Raw genomic sequence first — 15,888 nt, forward strand, 5'->3', positions numbered from 1 at the left:
ATTAGAATATCGCGTAGATTGTTTACAATTCGCATCAATTCGCATTCTGAAGAACCCATTGACTTAACATTAGGTGACAAACGGCTCTTTCGACCCCATTCCGCTAGGGGCGTTGCGATATCTCGCCAGATTAATACAAAAACTCAATATGAATTAAGTATAGTTGCGACGTTGTTTGTGTGACAGATTTCTATTGCATTATTTATCGACATGTAAATATGCTGTGAATCTGATGTCGAATAGATATTTTGTTGCATCATCACTGTAGCGTTAGTTTCGATAATATTTACGGCATAATTAAACCAATAAATCCAGTAACACTATCAAGAATGTAAGAAAATTATAGAGCGAGTTGCTATTTAACAATTACTAAGTCTCTTACATTAGTAGGTTAGATCGAGCCGATTACAATGCACAAGATTTCGTACTCAGAAGACGCATACACATTTTCAATTTGTGCTCACCGTTGCAATCTTAAAAGAGCAATTCCAGATTACAAAAGTGACAACAAGAGCGAGACTGCAGAAATAATATAAGCATGTAATAAGGTCACAGAAATTGGAATGCAGTCAACGTTCTGTACCCAGTCGACGGAGGCAGATAATGTTGCACTTGTACCAGCTATTGTTTGCCGGACACGCCAGCCCGTGCGCCGATCGTAGAAAGAAACCAATACGAGAAAACATCGGAGATATTTTTTGGATTCGAGAACTTGCCAATGGTCTTGAACGTTTTACTAGGTCACCTTGATTTCGCCTTTGAACACATATTCGCACTGAGTGCAATAAGTCGTAAGCAATTACATACTAAAACTAGCTGACCCAGCAAACGTTGTATTGCCATATAAATAAAAAAAAATAGGGTTGTACTACCCCTAACATTTAGGGGGATACTTAGGGGGATGAAAAATAGATGTTGGCCGATTCTCATAGATACCGGATAAGCACAAAAAAAATCTTCAAAATCGGTCAAGCCGTTTCGGAGGAGTATGGCAACGAAAACTGTGACACGAGAATTTTATATATTAGATAGATAGAAGATATGTCGGGTCGTCATTAATTTTGTCAACGCTCTGACGATGTCCTTTACGACGAAGGTGAATATTTCCGTACATTCGCTTGTGTACTAAGATTTCACATTTACTTTCTCCGATGCACTGTTTACTTTTATTTGGCACTAAACTTGTCGCACGCTTGCCATCCTTTGTGTATCGTAAAATACCGATAACCGTTCGCCTTCTAAATATTTAGATAAGTAACCGAGAAGGTCAGAAATCTTCTTTTAAACCTTGTGACCGCTTTGTATTAAATAATTTTCAACTTTATGACGCATACCAACAGCTTAAATAACAAGTTAATCTGGGGGCACGGCGGAGCTGCTGCCAAGCCGACCTCGAAAATCATGATCCTACCGTTCCTCAATTTTATGTTTTTAAAATTTTATTTACACTTCAATTTATAATATATCGATCTTCGTCTTACGGTTAAATAAATTATATAATAAACTTTTAATATTCAATTATATTTTAAAACAAGCAGTTACCTACTTTATATGAAGCTTTTAAATATTTTAGGTAAAATAGTCATCAGACTTGGCTGCATTTATACTATCAAAACACGAAATAATAGTTTTCTAAATAGCAAAATAATACAATTAATAAAAATCCAGTCGTCATTTTTTGTTGCTTATGTTGTGTTTTGATACAGCGGCTATAAATTGTAGATTTTTTTGTAGAAAATCATCAGCGCAGTAAATCTGCGAACGAATGATGACGTAAGTAATAAAAGTGTGGAAGCAGAGGTATTGCCAGTATGTATTTGCGTCATCTTAGTTTTACAGGCTTGCCATTATATGCTCGAACAATTGTACACAAGATCTTTCCCAAACAAATGTTAATTTTGTGCTTAAGGTTGGATTACAAAACTTCTGAGAATGACAAATAAAGTAGTACAAATATATATTTTAGTATAAATATTCGCAAAGTTTTCCGCATAACAGTCGCTTTATGTGCAAATGGCTGAGTTAAGGACTAAAGAAGGCAATTATAGTGTCGTCTAGATACTATCTAGGTGTACACGATGCAATGAGGCTCTAGTATGGTTTATAAAATAAAGTGTCTGAATGTTGGTTTATGATTTTAAATAGCGTTAATATTCAATGCCTTGTGCATAACAGGAAACTCAGAATGCTTATAATCTTGAATCTATTCTGCTTCTTACAATCGAGGAGCAAATATTTATGAAGCTACTGATTCTTTAGCTTTGCTAATCGTGCCTGAGATGAGGCAAAAAACGTGATGAGATAATATTAAGGAGGAACTCCTCATACATACGAGTAGTGTTTTCGTTTTAAAGCTACGATAATTTACATATTCGATATGATTGGCGTTTTTATTTCCTATTAATTTTTGCGAAACATATCTTTGATTTTGTTACCAACTTCTTACTGTTTCGAGCTTTTAATAAATTCTCATTTTAATGTTTTTGATAACGTTATCTCTGAATCAAATTAACCAATTTGTCTTTCGGCTTTTGATGTGGCTTTTATGCAAAATATCTTTCTGATACAGGACTTAATTGCCCGTTGTAAAATTTTATAGAAATCTAAATGTTATTGCTGAAGGAGTCACAATAGTTTCTTAGAATTATTAACTTTCGAAAATTGGACTATAACTATATATCCGAATTTTGCAAATATTTTTATTTTAAACATAGGTACTATAAGAAACTTGCGCATTAAAAATCTATTTCTATGTCAGATAAATGTTCGCTAACGTGAAATCTTGCAATGTTTATTAAATTGCCATATTATTTGTAAAATAAACGGTACCGATTAGTAATAAATATACCGTTTAAACTAATCAAACACTTAAGTGACTTAACTCAAAATGGTTCGTAAATTGGCATTCGTTACTAATATACAATAATGACTTACATTATAACACAGTGTAAACATAGCAATTAGGTATGCATCGAAAATACCAATTGTTCTTTTATTAACTACACTTACCTACACTTTTATTATTCATTCGAAAATACTATTTGATGCTTTACTAATTTACTTAAGTACCTATATGTTTAAAAAATCGTTAATATTTTCCGTTCTTCGAAATGATAATTCAAGGTAATTCAAGATTGTTTTCGATTGAAAATTTTGTCTTCCATGGTTTTACTTGATGCGGTTGATTTCTCAAACTCAAAACTGTTAATAACAAAAAAATGAAATGCTCAAATTTATTAACTAAAATTGATTCAAAAATGTAGTAAAACAAACAAATAATAAGATGACATGTTACAAAAATTGCCATTCTTACTTGATTTGCAATTAATAAGTAGTAAAAAGATGTTTTAAGTGAAATCTGCTGCACTTATCATATTTATATGCCATTTCCTTACCTTAGTTCTGAGAACATTCCAGAGAAATAACTGCTCTCTCCATTAAACTAAAACGGTAGCCGAGATATGTAAGCCGAGAAGGTTCTTGATCTTAGATGCGGAACCCTGCAAATAGATCTATGTTTAGATCGGACCGGACTTACTCTAAAAATAACTTAAGTAGAAGCTTATATCAAGTTAACCGATGAAAGATAAAAACGCGCTTGACTACATTTAAGCGGAGCCTTAACAAAGTTAAACGCTCATTAAGTTAAAAGATTACAATGATAAATTTTAATGTTCAAAGTTGTAACAAGCTTAGTCATAGGATTGGATAATAGATAGAAATCCGAGGATTCCAAAATTCGATATTCTGTGTAAGTCATAGATTAGTAAAGATTACTCACTCCTAACAAGAAAATGTAATCAGTTTTGACAATTGAAATTGTCACTGTCATCTATTTTAGTGTTTGAAAAATATTTAAAAATGTAGATCATTTACGAATGACACGACATTTCTCTGTACTTTTTCTTTGATTTGGTGTTTTTGCACCACTTACCTGCGCATGTCGGCATTGTTCCGCGTAAATTACACCACAAAAACTTAAACGGCTGACAAAATTGTCAGGCGTTTAAGCCATTTTATGGCTTCCTTCAATTACAAGGCGGTGAGATATCTACACTTATCTATGGTTTAAATAGATGTTTATAATTATAAAAAGTATCAAATTTAAATGTTTTCATTTATTTATAAAGTATTGTTGTATATATTTTTTAAATTAGTAGGTATTTAATTTAAATTGAAATAAGTAGTTCACTGCATATTAATATTTTGTTAAAAAACGGTTTGATTTAACTTAAAACACAACTATTTGTACTGCGACATAAAACATTGAACATAATATACCGATGGAAATAAATCGTCTTTGTTCTTATGAAACAATTAAGCTTTTCAAGAAAAACATACTTTATCTGCCAAGTAGTTATGATGACGCCAGCACAACGTAATTATAGTTCTTCTCGGGATGTCCTAATTGATATAGTAATTTGTCGGCTCAGCCACCAGCAGTAAGTCGTATAGACATTAGGCTCCAGCTCATGCTATTTTTAGCATCGGTGATTGATGATTTTGCTGTTTTAGAAACTACTTTGAATGTAAACTTTTTTGAAGGTATAACCCTTTGTAGTTCGTCTCGGGCGGCACCACCGCCACACCTATTTCTGTCTCATAATAGCAGTGTTAAGTGTTGCTGTGTTCTGGTTTGAAGGGTGCAATAAGACATAGTTTTCCGAGGCTTTCCAGCTTAGTCCAAAGGGGTAGCGGCGCATCTGTGGCCGACGTCAGGTAGGAATATCTATACCTATCTGGGGTTCACTACAGATGTCCATGGGCGGCATTAGCCACTTACCATCAGGTGGACTACATGCTCGGCTGCTACTCCCGTATTATACAAAAAAAAAACTAGTTGCAGCGATCGAACGCTTCCACGCACACATTTGAGCGCTGGTTGGATTAAATTTTGCATTCGGCAACCAAATGCGAAACGTGGAGTCCGCGTAAAACTGCTAGTCCGCTCTGAATATAGAAATGAATTGCGTCGCCATAGCAAATTGTATGACTACACTTGCTCGCAACAACTTCAGATCGGACTAGCAGTTTGGCGCGGACTATTCAGCATTAATTCAAACACTAAAACGTGCGTTTTTGATACCACAACCGAACCTAGGTAGACAACAAAACGTGATACAGCATCCATTCAATCGCCAAAACGAATCGCCGATACTAAAACTAACCAAGTCGTAAGAGTAGACAACCTTCCAAACTCATAAGTAGATTATAAACTAAATTAAATGGAATCTATCGGGAATTCCAAATTATTTCTTGATGGCAACAATCAACAACATACCAATCATAATGATTACAGCGATCTAGGCCACGATGTTGTAATATTATATAAATATTATTTGGATATACTATAACTATAACTGCTGGGTTCTAATTATGGCCTAATACCTGTAGTTACGCCTCTTTGTATTAAAGCTACGTGGCAGTGTATTGCAAAGATCACTGCTCGCTACGTCGTGCACTTAGAACTAACATGGATTTAAACCGTAGAAACGCTGATATAAACAAAATTAAACTTTACTCAAATCAGTCATAAATTAAGCTCTATGTTAATCTACAAGCTACAATCGTATAAGATTTTAATGAATTACTTTTTGAATTTCCTCTATTCCTATATGTAGGTACCTAAGTATACAATTCTCAAAACTATAAACGTTTCCGGCAAGACGTTCTTGTGACTTTAACCTATCTAACCTTTAACCTATCTAAAGTCAATCACGTTGCATCGCTACCCTTGAAACCGTCATAATAATATTCAAATCCGAAAAAAGCGTCAATGTCTTAAAACGTATATATGGCGGTGGCACGAACTATAAATTGCACTCAAGATAAGTTTACACACTAAATATGTATTCGAAATAGTTTGTTGCATGTCATTCAAAAACAATGTTCGGGACATTGAGCTCGAGGGCACTTTAACGATTTAAATCTATGGTTTAAAAGCTTCGAGTTAAACTACAGGCTGGCTGGAGGCCAAATGCCATAGCTTCAACACTTACTTTCCGATTTATTGAAAGTGGTAAAACCTGGCAACAGTTCCTTGGAGAATCCGTGTTGTTAATAGTGAACACGTGCACGAACAGTCAATCTGACTGGAATCAAATGCGAGTCCTTTTATGACTTGATACGATAAAGGGTCAGGAATAATGGATATGACGAAGTAGTTAATTTGTGTAAGGATGTTATGGACATAATGGATCCGGACGGATCTATTAAAAAATACTCGGGTATCGGTTGCGGATACGGTTACGGAATTATTTTGGATTATCATATAGTTTCGGTTACGGCTATTACATTTATAATTTTAATTAATTATTGTATTATTTTCTAGATGTGTTATTTTTATAATAATAATTCCATTTCACTGGCTGTATCCATTAGCATAAAATAAAGAAATAGAACGCTCTTGACGTTGAAGTTGTATATTGCACGGGAATAATAAAAGTTGTAAATTGGATGAACAAATAGTTTTATTTTAATATTATCGTATTTGATATTATTTATTAAAAAACCACGCCATTGCCACGTCTCCGTGCTAAAATGTCCCTAAAATATTTGAAATAATTATTTATTTATTATGTGAATCACGCAGTATGTATTATTTATTTATTCGTAAATTTTCTCTAAAAATTTGTTTAAATGTCAAGAATTCAAAAAAAGAACTTACTAATAAGCCGTTTGTGGCTTCATTCGATTTCAAGGCGGCGAAGTATCTTTACTAATGAATGGGTTACGGTTTCGGATTTACCTATATTTTTATTTCGGATATCCGAGTTTCAGTTACGGATACGGAGATACACATCCCTGGTAAGGACACATTTCTGCAAGCAAGGTTCCGCGTAGATCGTCACGTACATCTCTGAATGAACGTTTTTGCGAGAAAAATCATTAAAATGTAATGAGATGGCTTTTTGTACGCAACTGAAACTCGGAGCGATGAAAAATGTAGATTGTTCAATTAATTACACACATATTACGCATTTTAAATGACGGCCTATAGTTTTGTGTTGTTGAAAAAATGTAAACAATTTTGTATTTAGTTATTTGGCCTTGGACACTGTAGAATAAATGTATATCTATTATCTACTAGGTACGCAAATAAACTATAACTAAATATTAATGAAAAAGCGACTTGAGACTAAAAAAAGTCGTGTGGAATAAATGCAAAATGTCATTTAATGCAATGATAATGTACTTTTAGTTATGAATGTTTAATTGTTTAAAGTTTTTTGCACATTATACCATTAAATTAATTTGTTTTTTTTTTCTATTTTTATAATATACACACTAACAGAACCAACCAAACGATTAGGACTACAGTCGATCATTCACCTGATACCTTCTACTGTTATCGCCATCCATCGTCAAAGTTGACAAATAAACCTTAATTGCTTGATTATAAATTAATTGTGCAAAGCCAAAGCGCAAAACCTACTAAAAGTCGTTAGAACTCCTTGTAATTCAACTGAATTAAGATGTTGTGTTTTGTCTTACTTTTAAGAGAAGAATAGGAGTTTATTATTGTTAATTAATAGACAGAAGCAGGAACGGAAGTCTGGTCTCAATTGGGATACCAGTTTTATGTTTAGTTAAACTATCAAACACAGTGGCGGATTTAAAAAAAAAAGGTGTAGGCTGTACAGTTTTTGCCGCCCCTGCTTCTACAATTGTCATGTTTCCCGTTGAGATGGTTCCCGTTTTTTTTTTGCTCCTCACGCCCGCTCGTGACACGGTTCTTGTGGTCCACACGCTATCTTGTAACACGGTTCCCGTTTTTTTTTTGCTCGTCATGTCAGTTCATGACACGTTTAAGGCAGGAACGATTGGGTCCCCAAATTTGCCGCCCCAAAAATATAAAACATGCCGTCCCAAAAAATATGCCGCCCTAGGCTGAAGCCTACTCAGCCTGCTGGTAAATCCGCCACTGATCAAACATATTATGTGGTTAACTTTACCTTCAGAAAACGAAAATTAGGCGCACTAGCTACTCCTATAGTAAGTAGGAACAAAATTATTGGGGACTTTTTTAATTTAGAGGAAACAATTATGGATTCGCTTCACCGAGTATCTATAACATGTTACGTGTAGCCAACATTGAAAGCATATAAATAATATTTATTATTAACTTATATAATGTCTATATGACAAAGTCGCTTGTAGTGAATCTAAGTTAACCAGTTACGAATTACATTGTTGTCAATAGTAAACAAAACGTAAATGTACATTCAGTGGGTACAATAGAAAAACTATTTATTGTACTCAAATACAAAATAGGTACATTTACAACAGAAGTCATAGTATTATAATACAGAAAATACGAAACAGGAAGTCATTAAGTATTTCTATTAGATAACTTTTATGCAAGAGAAATAACCCCGGATGATCGGCCCTGGGTGCGTTCTGCCACTGACTACCAAGGGATTCGGCATAAAACGTATCTTCTCACACCTTTCATGCATAGTAATTATTAGGTACGTCGTCTTCAGTCCATTACTGGCCCATTGCTTATGAGTCTCCTTTCACAATTAGAAGAATTAGGTCATAGTCCACCGCGCCGGCCAAGTGCCTAATGGTAGACTTCAACAAACTCTTGAGAACTTTTTTTTAAGATTTTCACCGTTCGGTTAATGCAAGTAATTAATTTGTAAAACGCTATGTGCGTTTTTTAGTTAGTTTGAAAATTAGATGTGCGTGCCTGGGTTCGTATCCCGGACCCTTCGGTAGAGAGTCCATGTATTTGGTACACCTAGTTTGATAGTTAAACTATTTTCCACTGAATACAGGCCCAGAGTACATTTATGCGTGTATAAACAATGAAGGTACAAACTGTTTTCGCGTGCACTTATTCGGCTGAGGTTCGCGTGATCCCTGCACTTACAGTTATAATTATGTTCTTCACCTCGACACGTTTCGTGCTCCGAGCAAAAAGTTGACAATGATCGGCGGTGTGAGGTACCAGCGGTAGTACCATCTCTCGAAGAAACGTAATTGTTAGATTCTTAATTAAGTTCTACACAAAGTACATTTGCTCATTGTGATTCGGACACGCAGCGTTAGATTTAACGATTGTATTATTGATTGAGATGTTCTGTTAGTTATTTTAGTTTTATTATTTTTGCTCGAAAAATTATTAAGTTATTAGCACTTCGAAGGTAATTTATGATTTCCTTGAAAGAAAAACGTGTTGTTTATATTACGAGTATTAATGCTTTTTATTATCCAAGACTTAGGACGTTATTTTCGTATCCTGATAAAACGTATAGCCTTAATTATAGCAAAACTAATCCAATTTAACCTTAATCTTTTTACGAACAAACTAGTGCAAAAACAGAATACACTTTACATTGTTTAATCTTCAACATGGTTAAACTAAGAATGGAATCTAATCGTAATTTTTTGTCGATTTCAGCGCCACTGAAACTGTATTACGACCTTTTCAGTTGTCCTAAATAATACCTTTCTAAGTCAATTGTTCGCGATTTTTCAATCAAAGACAAATAACTTAATTGCAAGGTTGTCCTTGTCCCATCGTATATTAAGTTTCTAAATAATCCGCTACTTTGGAATTAAAGTGACACAACACTATTTTTTATCAAAAAAATATACAATTACTAACTGACCCGGCAAACGTTGTGTTGCCATATAAATAAAAAAATGTAAAGGGTGAACAACCCTTATCACTTAGAGGTATGAAATATAGAGAGTAGCCGATTCTCAGACCTACTGAATATGCATATAAAATTTGGTGAAAATCGATAAAGCCGTTTCAGAGGAGTACGTAACTAACATTGTGACTCGAGAATTTTATATATTAGATTTCTAAAACAAATAAAAACATTTTTTTATTAACATAACACTCATGACTGAATCTAAGAATAATTCGGACAATATAGAAACTGCCGGTTTATAAAAAATCAAATTGCCTATCCCCAAAAGATTGCGATTTCGAAAACGATCAAGGAAAAAAATTGTCACATTTAAATTTAACCTAAAATATATTCATTGCCGGAATAAGATCCATGATTATTCTTGTAGTAAATTCGGCGGTATTTACATTAGGCCTTGTGGAATCACGACAGTAGGTATCTAAATTGCAACAACCAAGTTTGTCGTCGGAATCTAAACGCTTAGCTGTTTTGAAACCCGCTTCAATCTCGCAACGTATTCTATCAGAGCTAATAGCAAAAACCCAAGGTCTCGTAAAATTATGCTGTGATAGGTGTCCTAAAAAGGCAGTGGTAGCCTAGTGGGTAAACGGCCTCTTGATCGATGGGTCTTAAGATCAATTCCCAGGAACGCATCTGATTTTTCTAGGTTATGTGTATATTAGGAATTTATTAGCACATACTTAAACGGCGAAGGAAAATATCTTGAAAACACGTGCAATCTGCATATCTGAAAAAACTAAAAGAACAAAGGTATATGAAATCTACTAGTAGTTACATAGGTATCAAAACGAGGAAGTTCATACAAATAGCTAATGGGAAATCTATATTTTGTGAATAGTGACATTTTCCTTAGTACATCCCTAGAGTTAGATACGGCCGTTTACTTTTGCTGGCGGACATTGCAGAGCGGAAGTTTAGTATTGTAAAATGTAAACAAACATCTACGACACGTATTTAATGTATTGGACATAAGAAGCGGAACTAAGTATTGTCATAAATTGTCTTACGATGTTTTATCAGCGATGCACCGAGCTTCATGACCGTTTTATTATTAACGCAACGTTTTCCGTGCTCGCTTCTTGCATATTATCAGACGAGTATGAAGCTTACTCGAAATATCTAAAGGACATTTAGGCTGTAATTGCTTAGACAAATAGCACTATCTCGCTAAAACATGTCGACACGTAGAATAACTTATTCTGCGTAAACGGTTACTTTAAGTTATTTATTATCCATTGTGGCATTGAGATACTCGCGAACATACCGCCGAATAACTTGCCAAAGATGGCAAGTATGGAGACGCTCCAGACGAATACACACGCATAATCTTTTAATTCGCGTTAAAATAACCCATACTGTGCCAGATACGAGTATTCGCGGTGAGTAACGAACACACAAATAATTTATTCGCAGACTTGTAGACACGCTTATTCCGCTCGGCGAGCTAAACATAAATGTTATAGAACTTTTTGTGAAGTGTGACGTCATAATTCACAACTTTGATTTAAAGCAATGTTATGGTGCTTCTATGTTCTAATTTGAAAAAGTTTAAAAACTCACTTACATTAAGCATTCGACTTAAGACGACTCGTCAAGGTTGCATCGCATTGATTTATTTAGGGTTCCGTACCCAAAGGGTAAAGGAACCCTGTTACTAAGCTTCCATTGTTTGTTAAACGACTCACTCCTTGCGTTGAATACAATCGGACACTACAAAAGATTTGCCTCATGAAGCCTCACTAATAAGGAAATTAGTATTCCTTAACCCGTCTATAATTAAGTATTCTTAGTGATGTGTACCTACGTATTTTTTTGTTTCATGTTAATTAAACCGCTGACCGAGATCAAATCGTACTTTTTTGTAGTATTGTAGCTGCTTTGCGATAATGAAAACTTTAAACTAAATCTTAATGTAGATGAGCGTAATGTCATAAAAACTAGTAAGTGATCCTTCGAACTATTATTATCCAACAATAGAAGATGCTTGAATGCCGTACTTACTTTACCTTTACAATCAGTACTTTGGTGTAAATAAAAATAGATTATCATTTGACAGCAAAAAGGTGTTGTAACTGCGGTGATACCTCCATACTTGAATAATATTTTATTTAATTTATTTTGGTCATTTCTTAAAGCTCCAATATTACTCTTAGCAGGTAAATATTTAAGTGTATGTATGTTAGTTATTTTAATCCTTTGATAATAGGTAATAAATAATAGGTAATAATTGATAATAGATTGATTTTAGATTGAATTTATTTTTTTACGTCCCTACCTATAGGTATGTGTTTATTGGAAGAATGTCATTAAACATTTTTGTTAACACGATAAATTATTTAGTAATTTAAGTATATCGTAACGATAATTTTATTATATGTTACTTCATTTAAACGTTTTACTAGAATTTGAAAATCGGGGTCGCCAGATCTTTCGCTTGAATTTGCAAATAAAATTTTGTTTACAAATGAAAACTTCAAGCCTTTGGTGTCGATAAATATAAGATTCAAAAGAAAGAGGATTCGAAAACAAACAAAATAATTAAACAAGAATTTTAACGCAAAAAGCGATGTGAAAATAATGGCCCATTGACGAAACCGAACCGGCTTGAACAAAGTTTTTGCAAACTATGTTTTACATTCGGATGTGTCGGTAAATACCCTGCAACCTTAGTATGAGTTTTTACGTTTTTACAAAAAATACCGTTTTTGTATGTGTTTACGTATTTGCTCATACATTTTATTCAGATTCAGTTCATCAGTGTATCAGTTCTGATACAGTCCGCTAAGGGCGAGGGGCTAAAGATTCAGTTCATCAGTGTATCAGTTCTGATACAGTCCGCTAAGGGCGCTGATTGGAAATGTATGAAAAAATACGTAAATAAATACAAAAACAGTATTTTTTGTAAAAACGTAAAAACTCAGGCTAAGTTTACAGGGTATTTACCGACAAGGGTACTGACACCTCAGAGCTTAATGTTATGTATATTGTAGTAACGGGTACAGACTCACAGCCTTTCATGATTTTCGTAGAATTTCTCGCTACTTCATTATCAATTATGCTAAAATGTCCTGACGTATACGTTTCTACAAATAAAAGTCGTTTTGAAATCATTCATTACCTTACTACTAATAAAGTAAGGTAATGAATGATTTCAAACAGCTATAGCGACAGACAGAAAGACATACCAATAATTGATATTTGTATTTTTTAATTTATCTCACAAATCATGACATGAGTAAGTACTTTGAAATTGTAAGACTTCCATTTATTTCTTTATAGTTAAGAATTTCCTATAAGTTAGAAGAAAATATAAACTGCTAATTTTGTCTAGTATTAAGATTTGTTTATCATTAACATTTGCAGACACAAGCGTGTAAGACACGTGCCTTGGCATATAATATTTTTCCACACAAAGTGTCGATGTGTAATGAACATTATTCAATCAGGCATTCACTACGTGGTTCCGCTTTTAACTCTCGACTCGATGAAAGTATATCTTGAATCGTTTTATGAAATTCACCACATAAATAACCTAATGTAGTTCGCACCAAACTGCTAGCCCGCTCTGAATATAGAAACGAGTCGCGTCGAATAGCAAATTGTAGGTATTAGCAGGACGGACTTCAAAGCCGACTAGCAGTTTGGCGCGGACTACATCTATGACTTTTGCGTATAACTTGTGAAGTTCTTATACAAGGGACTTAATCGTTGTACATGTTTAACTTTACATACATAGTATAATATTTTTTGTGACTGCCCCGCAGAAATGTATTCATGTATATCAGTAATGTATACCTATTTGTATGCATGTATGTCTCATCCTTTGGCGCGCCTTTCAGCCCAAATGTCTTGACGAATTGGAACATATGAATCGAATCGAATCCAACACGGATTCGACTAATTTGTGGGAGTAACATAGATTTTTCAGTTAATGAATTATTTTGAAGAAGGCTGGTTTTGTTTTTCTTTTTATAATAATTATTACTAGCTCGATATGCAGCATAAATGTGTATATCAATTTACGATTATTAAAGTACTTAATCATTAAAATCCTTAAACCGAATAAATTATATTTCATGGCATTTAATTTTATTGTCTTGTAATATTGTGTTAATGACACAAGCTGTTTCAATAGGATGTAGTATCTATTATTTCATGCTCGCTTTTATTATAAAATACATAGAATCTTTAATAAAAAGTATAAGGCGTGTGTATATTACAAACCAGTACCCTCAGTATGAGATTTTACGTTTTTACAAAAATGACTGTTTTTGTATTTGTTTACGTATTTGCCCATACTTTTCCAATCAGCGCCGCTAGCTGACTGCATCAGAACTGATTGGAAATGTATGGGAAATAAGCCAAAAAATACAAAAAAGTCATTTTAGTAAAAAACGTAAAAATTGATACTAAGGGTACAGCTTTTTACTAACTTTTATGAGCTAATAGATAACTTTTTGCAATGTTACAAATGAAAATGTCAGCGTGGTTCACCTTGTCAAATGTCAACATGTTTAATTAGAAGTTTTATTCTATTAGCATTGTAGACACAGATTACAAATGAAAAACCACATGTTTTTTGTATCTGATTTTTTTTACCATTGCGTTGCGTTTGCAAGCTTTGCTTTGCGATTCATGCGTTGCGTAGCGATTGGTTGCGAAGTCATGCGGTGCGTTGCGTTGCGTTGCGTTGCGTTTCGTGGCGTTTCGCTCACTCGTGGGTTCTTGTTGTAGCTGCCAAGGGCTGGCCTGCCACTCCCCCGGACCCCGCCGACACCCCGCGGGGAATCACCAGTGAACGCCAGTGATAACAACAAACACGTAGTATGTATTTTTAGATATATTCGCTTCATGCTCTGCTGGCACGACGCTAAACCGCCTCTTGAAATCTGTATACGATAAAAAGTATGTACCATGATATACTTGAAGTACCAGTATACATATACAAACAGGTTAAAAATATTTAAGAAACGTGACATTTAACGACAGACAATTACAATTACTTTTTATAATAATAAAAAAACACATAAGTACACTACAAAGCACATCACTCGAATCTTATTTGTTTATAAAGAACTCACCATGGCTTGAAATAATTTTCGTTTTTTGGTTAAATATAAAATAAAACACCTATAATGGTATAAGAATCTAAACCAAACGACACCCAGGAGTACCTAAGGAGGATTCAAAATTACTAAAGTGTGAGTCAAGCTCGCACACAAATGGTTCCGTACCACCAAATTTTCATTTTCTTTTAATTTTTAGTATTTTTGTCATAGAAACCATACAAGAAAATGCATTATAAAACTTTTAACTGGCTATTAGGCTTTAATAGATTACGCCAAAAACGCTGGAAAATAGATAGCGCTATGACAATCCCAATTTATTTTGAAGATTTTTTTTTATTTTTTTTTTATTTTTATACTTTATAAAACTTCAAGTGTCTACCTATTACGGAAATAGTGACAAACGGACAGACAGACCGACGGACAGACAGCGAAAGCTTACAATAGATTTCCGTTTTTACCCTTTGGTTACGGAACCCTAAAATACCCAACGTGTCCGTAAGGCGGAACTTGTGATCATTTAAACCAATTATCTAGCTTGCATGTGCACAATTAATGGAAATGTTCCCACCGTATCGCGCGTATCATCGGAGGATTTAGCTGTGTCGTGGTCAAGGAGATAAAAGAACGCCGCTTGTGTTGATACATATTTTTATATCTAGCGCACAACGTAGACAATTAGAATTGTATTCGTTATTGAGAATGATAGCTACAGGCCGTAATCGTGTAATGTATTTAAACGTAACTGAGACTGTAGTTTATTAACTATATTTCTATAAGTATCTAACGTTAAAAAGACGATTTCTACGCCCACAGCCCCACATCCCGTATCGTGGGCGCCAAGGACACACACACATAGACAAACACCCAGACCCAGAAAAAGGAATTTAAATATAAGTAACGTAACATGTTCTTATTTGTTAGGTAAATTTCTTCATTAATTTATAAAGTTAGTCAATAAACTAATATTATCGGCAAAATACTAAACCTCCATAGGAAAAGGCACTTAGATACCGCGACCCCAGATCAAACATCTTTCCACAAGACCGCGCGAATTGTTTGCGTGGTAACGTCATCTTCCCTTTGTTGAGAGATCAGTTATTGATATGCAAATAATGTGCATACTTTAAGGCGCTTATTTGTGCAAATAAAAG

General features: G+C 34.2%; 1 protein-coding gene across 2 annotated transcripts in view; it reads left to right on the forward strand.

The window, feature by feature from the left end:
- The window catches only part of LOC140743377 (UNC93-like protein), a 140,520-nt gene that overhangs the window by 50,426 nt on the left and 74,206 nt on the right, over positions 1-15,888 (forward strand). Inside the window, exon 2 of one of the 2 annotated variants that reach the window (XM_073074570.1) lies at positions 14,403-14,492. The exons of the other annotated variant lie outside the window; for it this stretch is intronic. The gene's annotated coding sequence lies outside the window, so the exon portion shown is untranslated. The remainder of the gene's footprint in view (positions 1-14,402; positions 14,493-15,888) is intronic. 2 annotated transcript variants of the gene reach the window in all.

This window comes from Epargyreus clarus, unplaced genomic scaffold (assembly GCF_041222505.1).
Source record: "Epargyreus clarus isolate Ecla_fem2 unplaced genomic scaffold, WU_Ecla_fem_2.2 ptg000007l, whole genome shotgun sequence".
Classification (NCBI taxonomy): domain Eukaryota; kingdom Metazoa; phylum Arthropoda; class Insecta; order Lepidoptera; family Hesperiidae; genus Epargyreus; species Epargyreus clarus.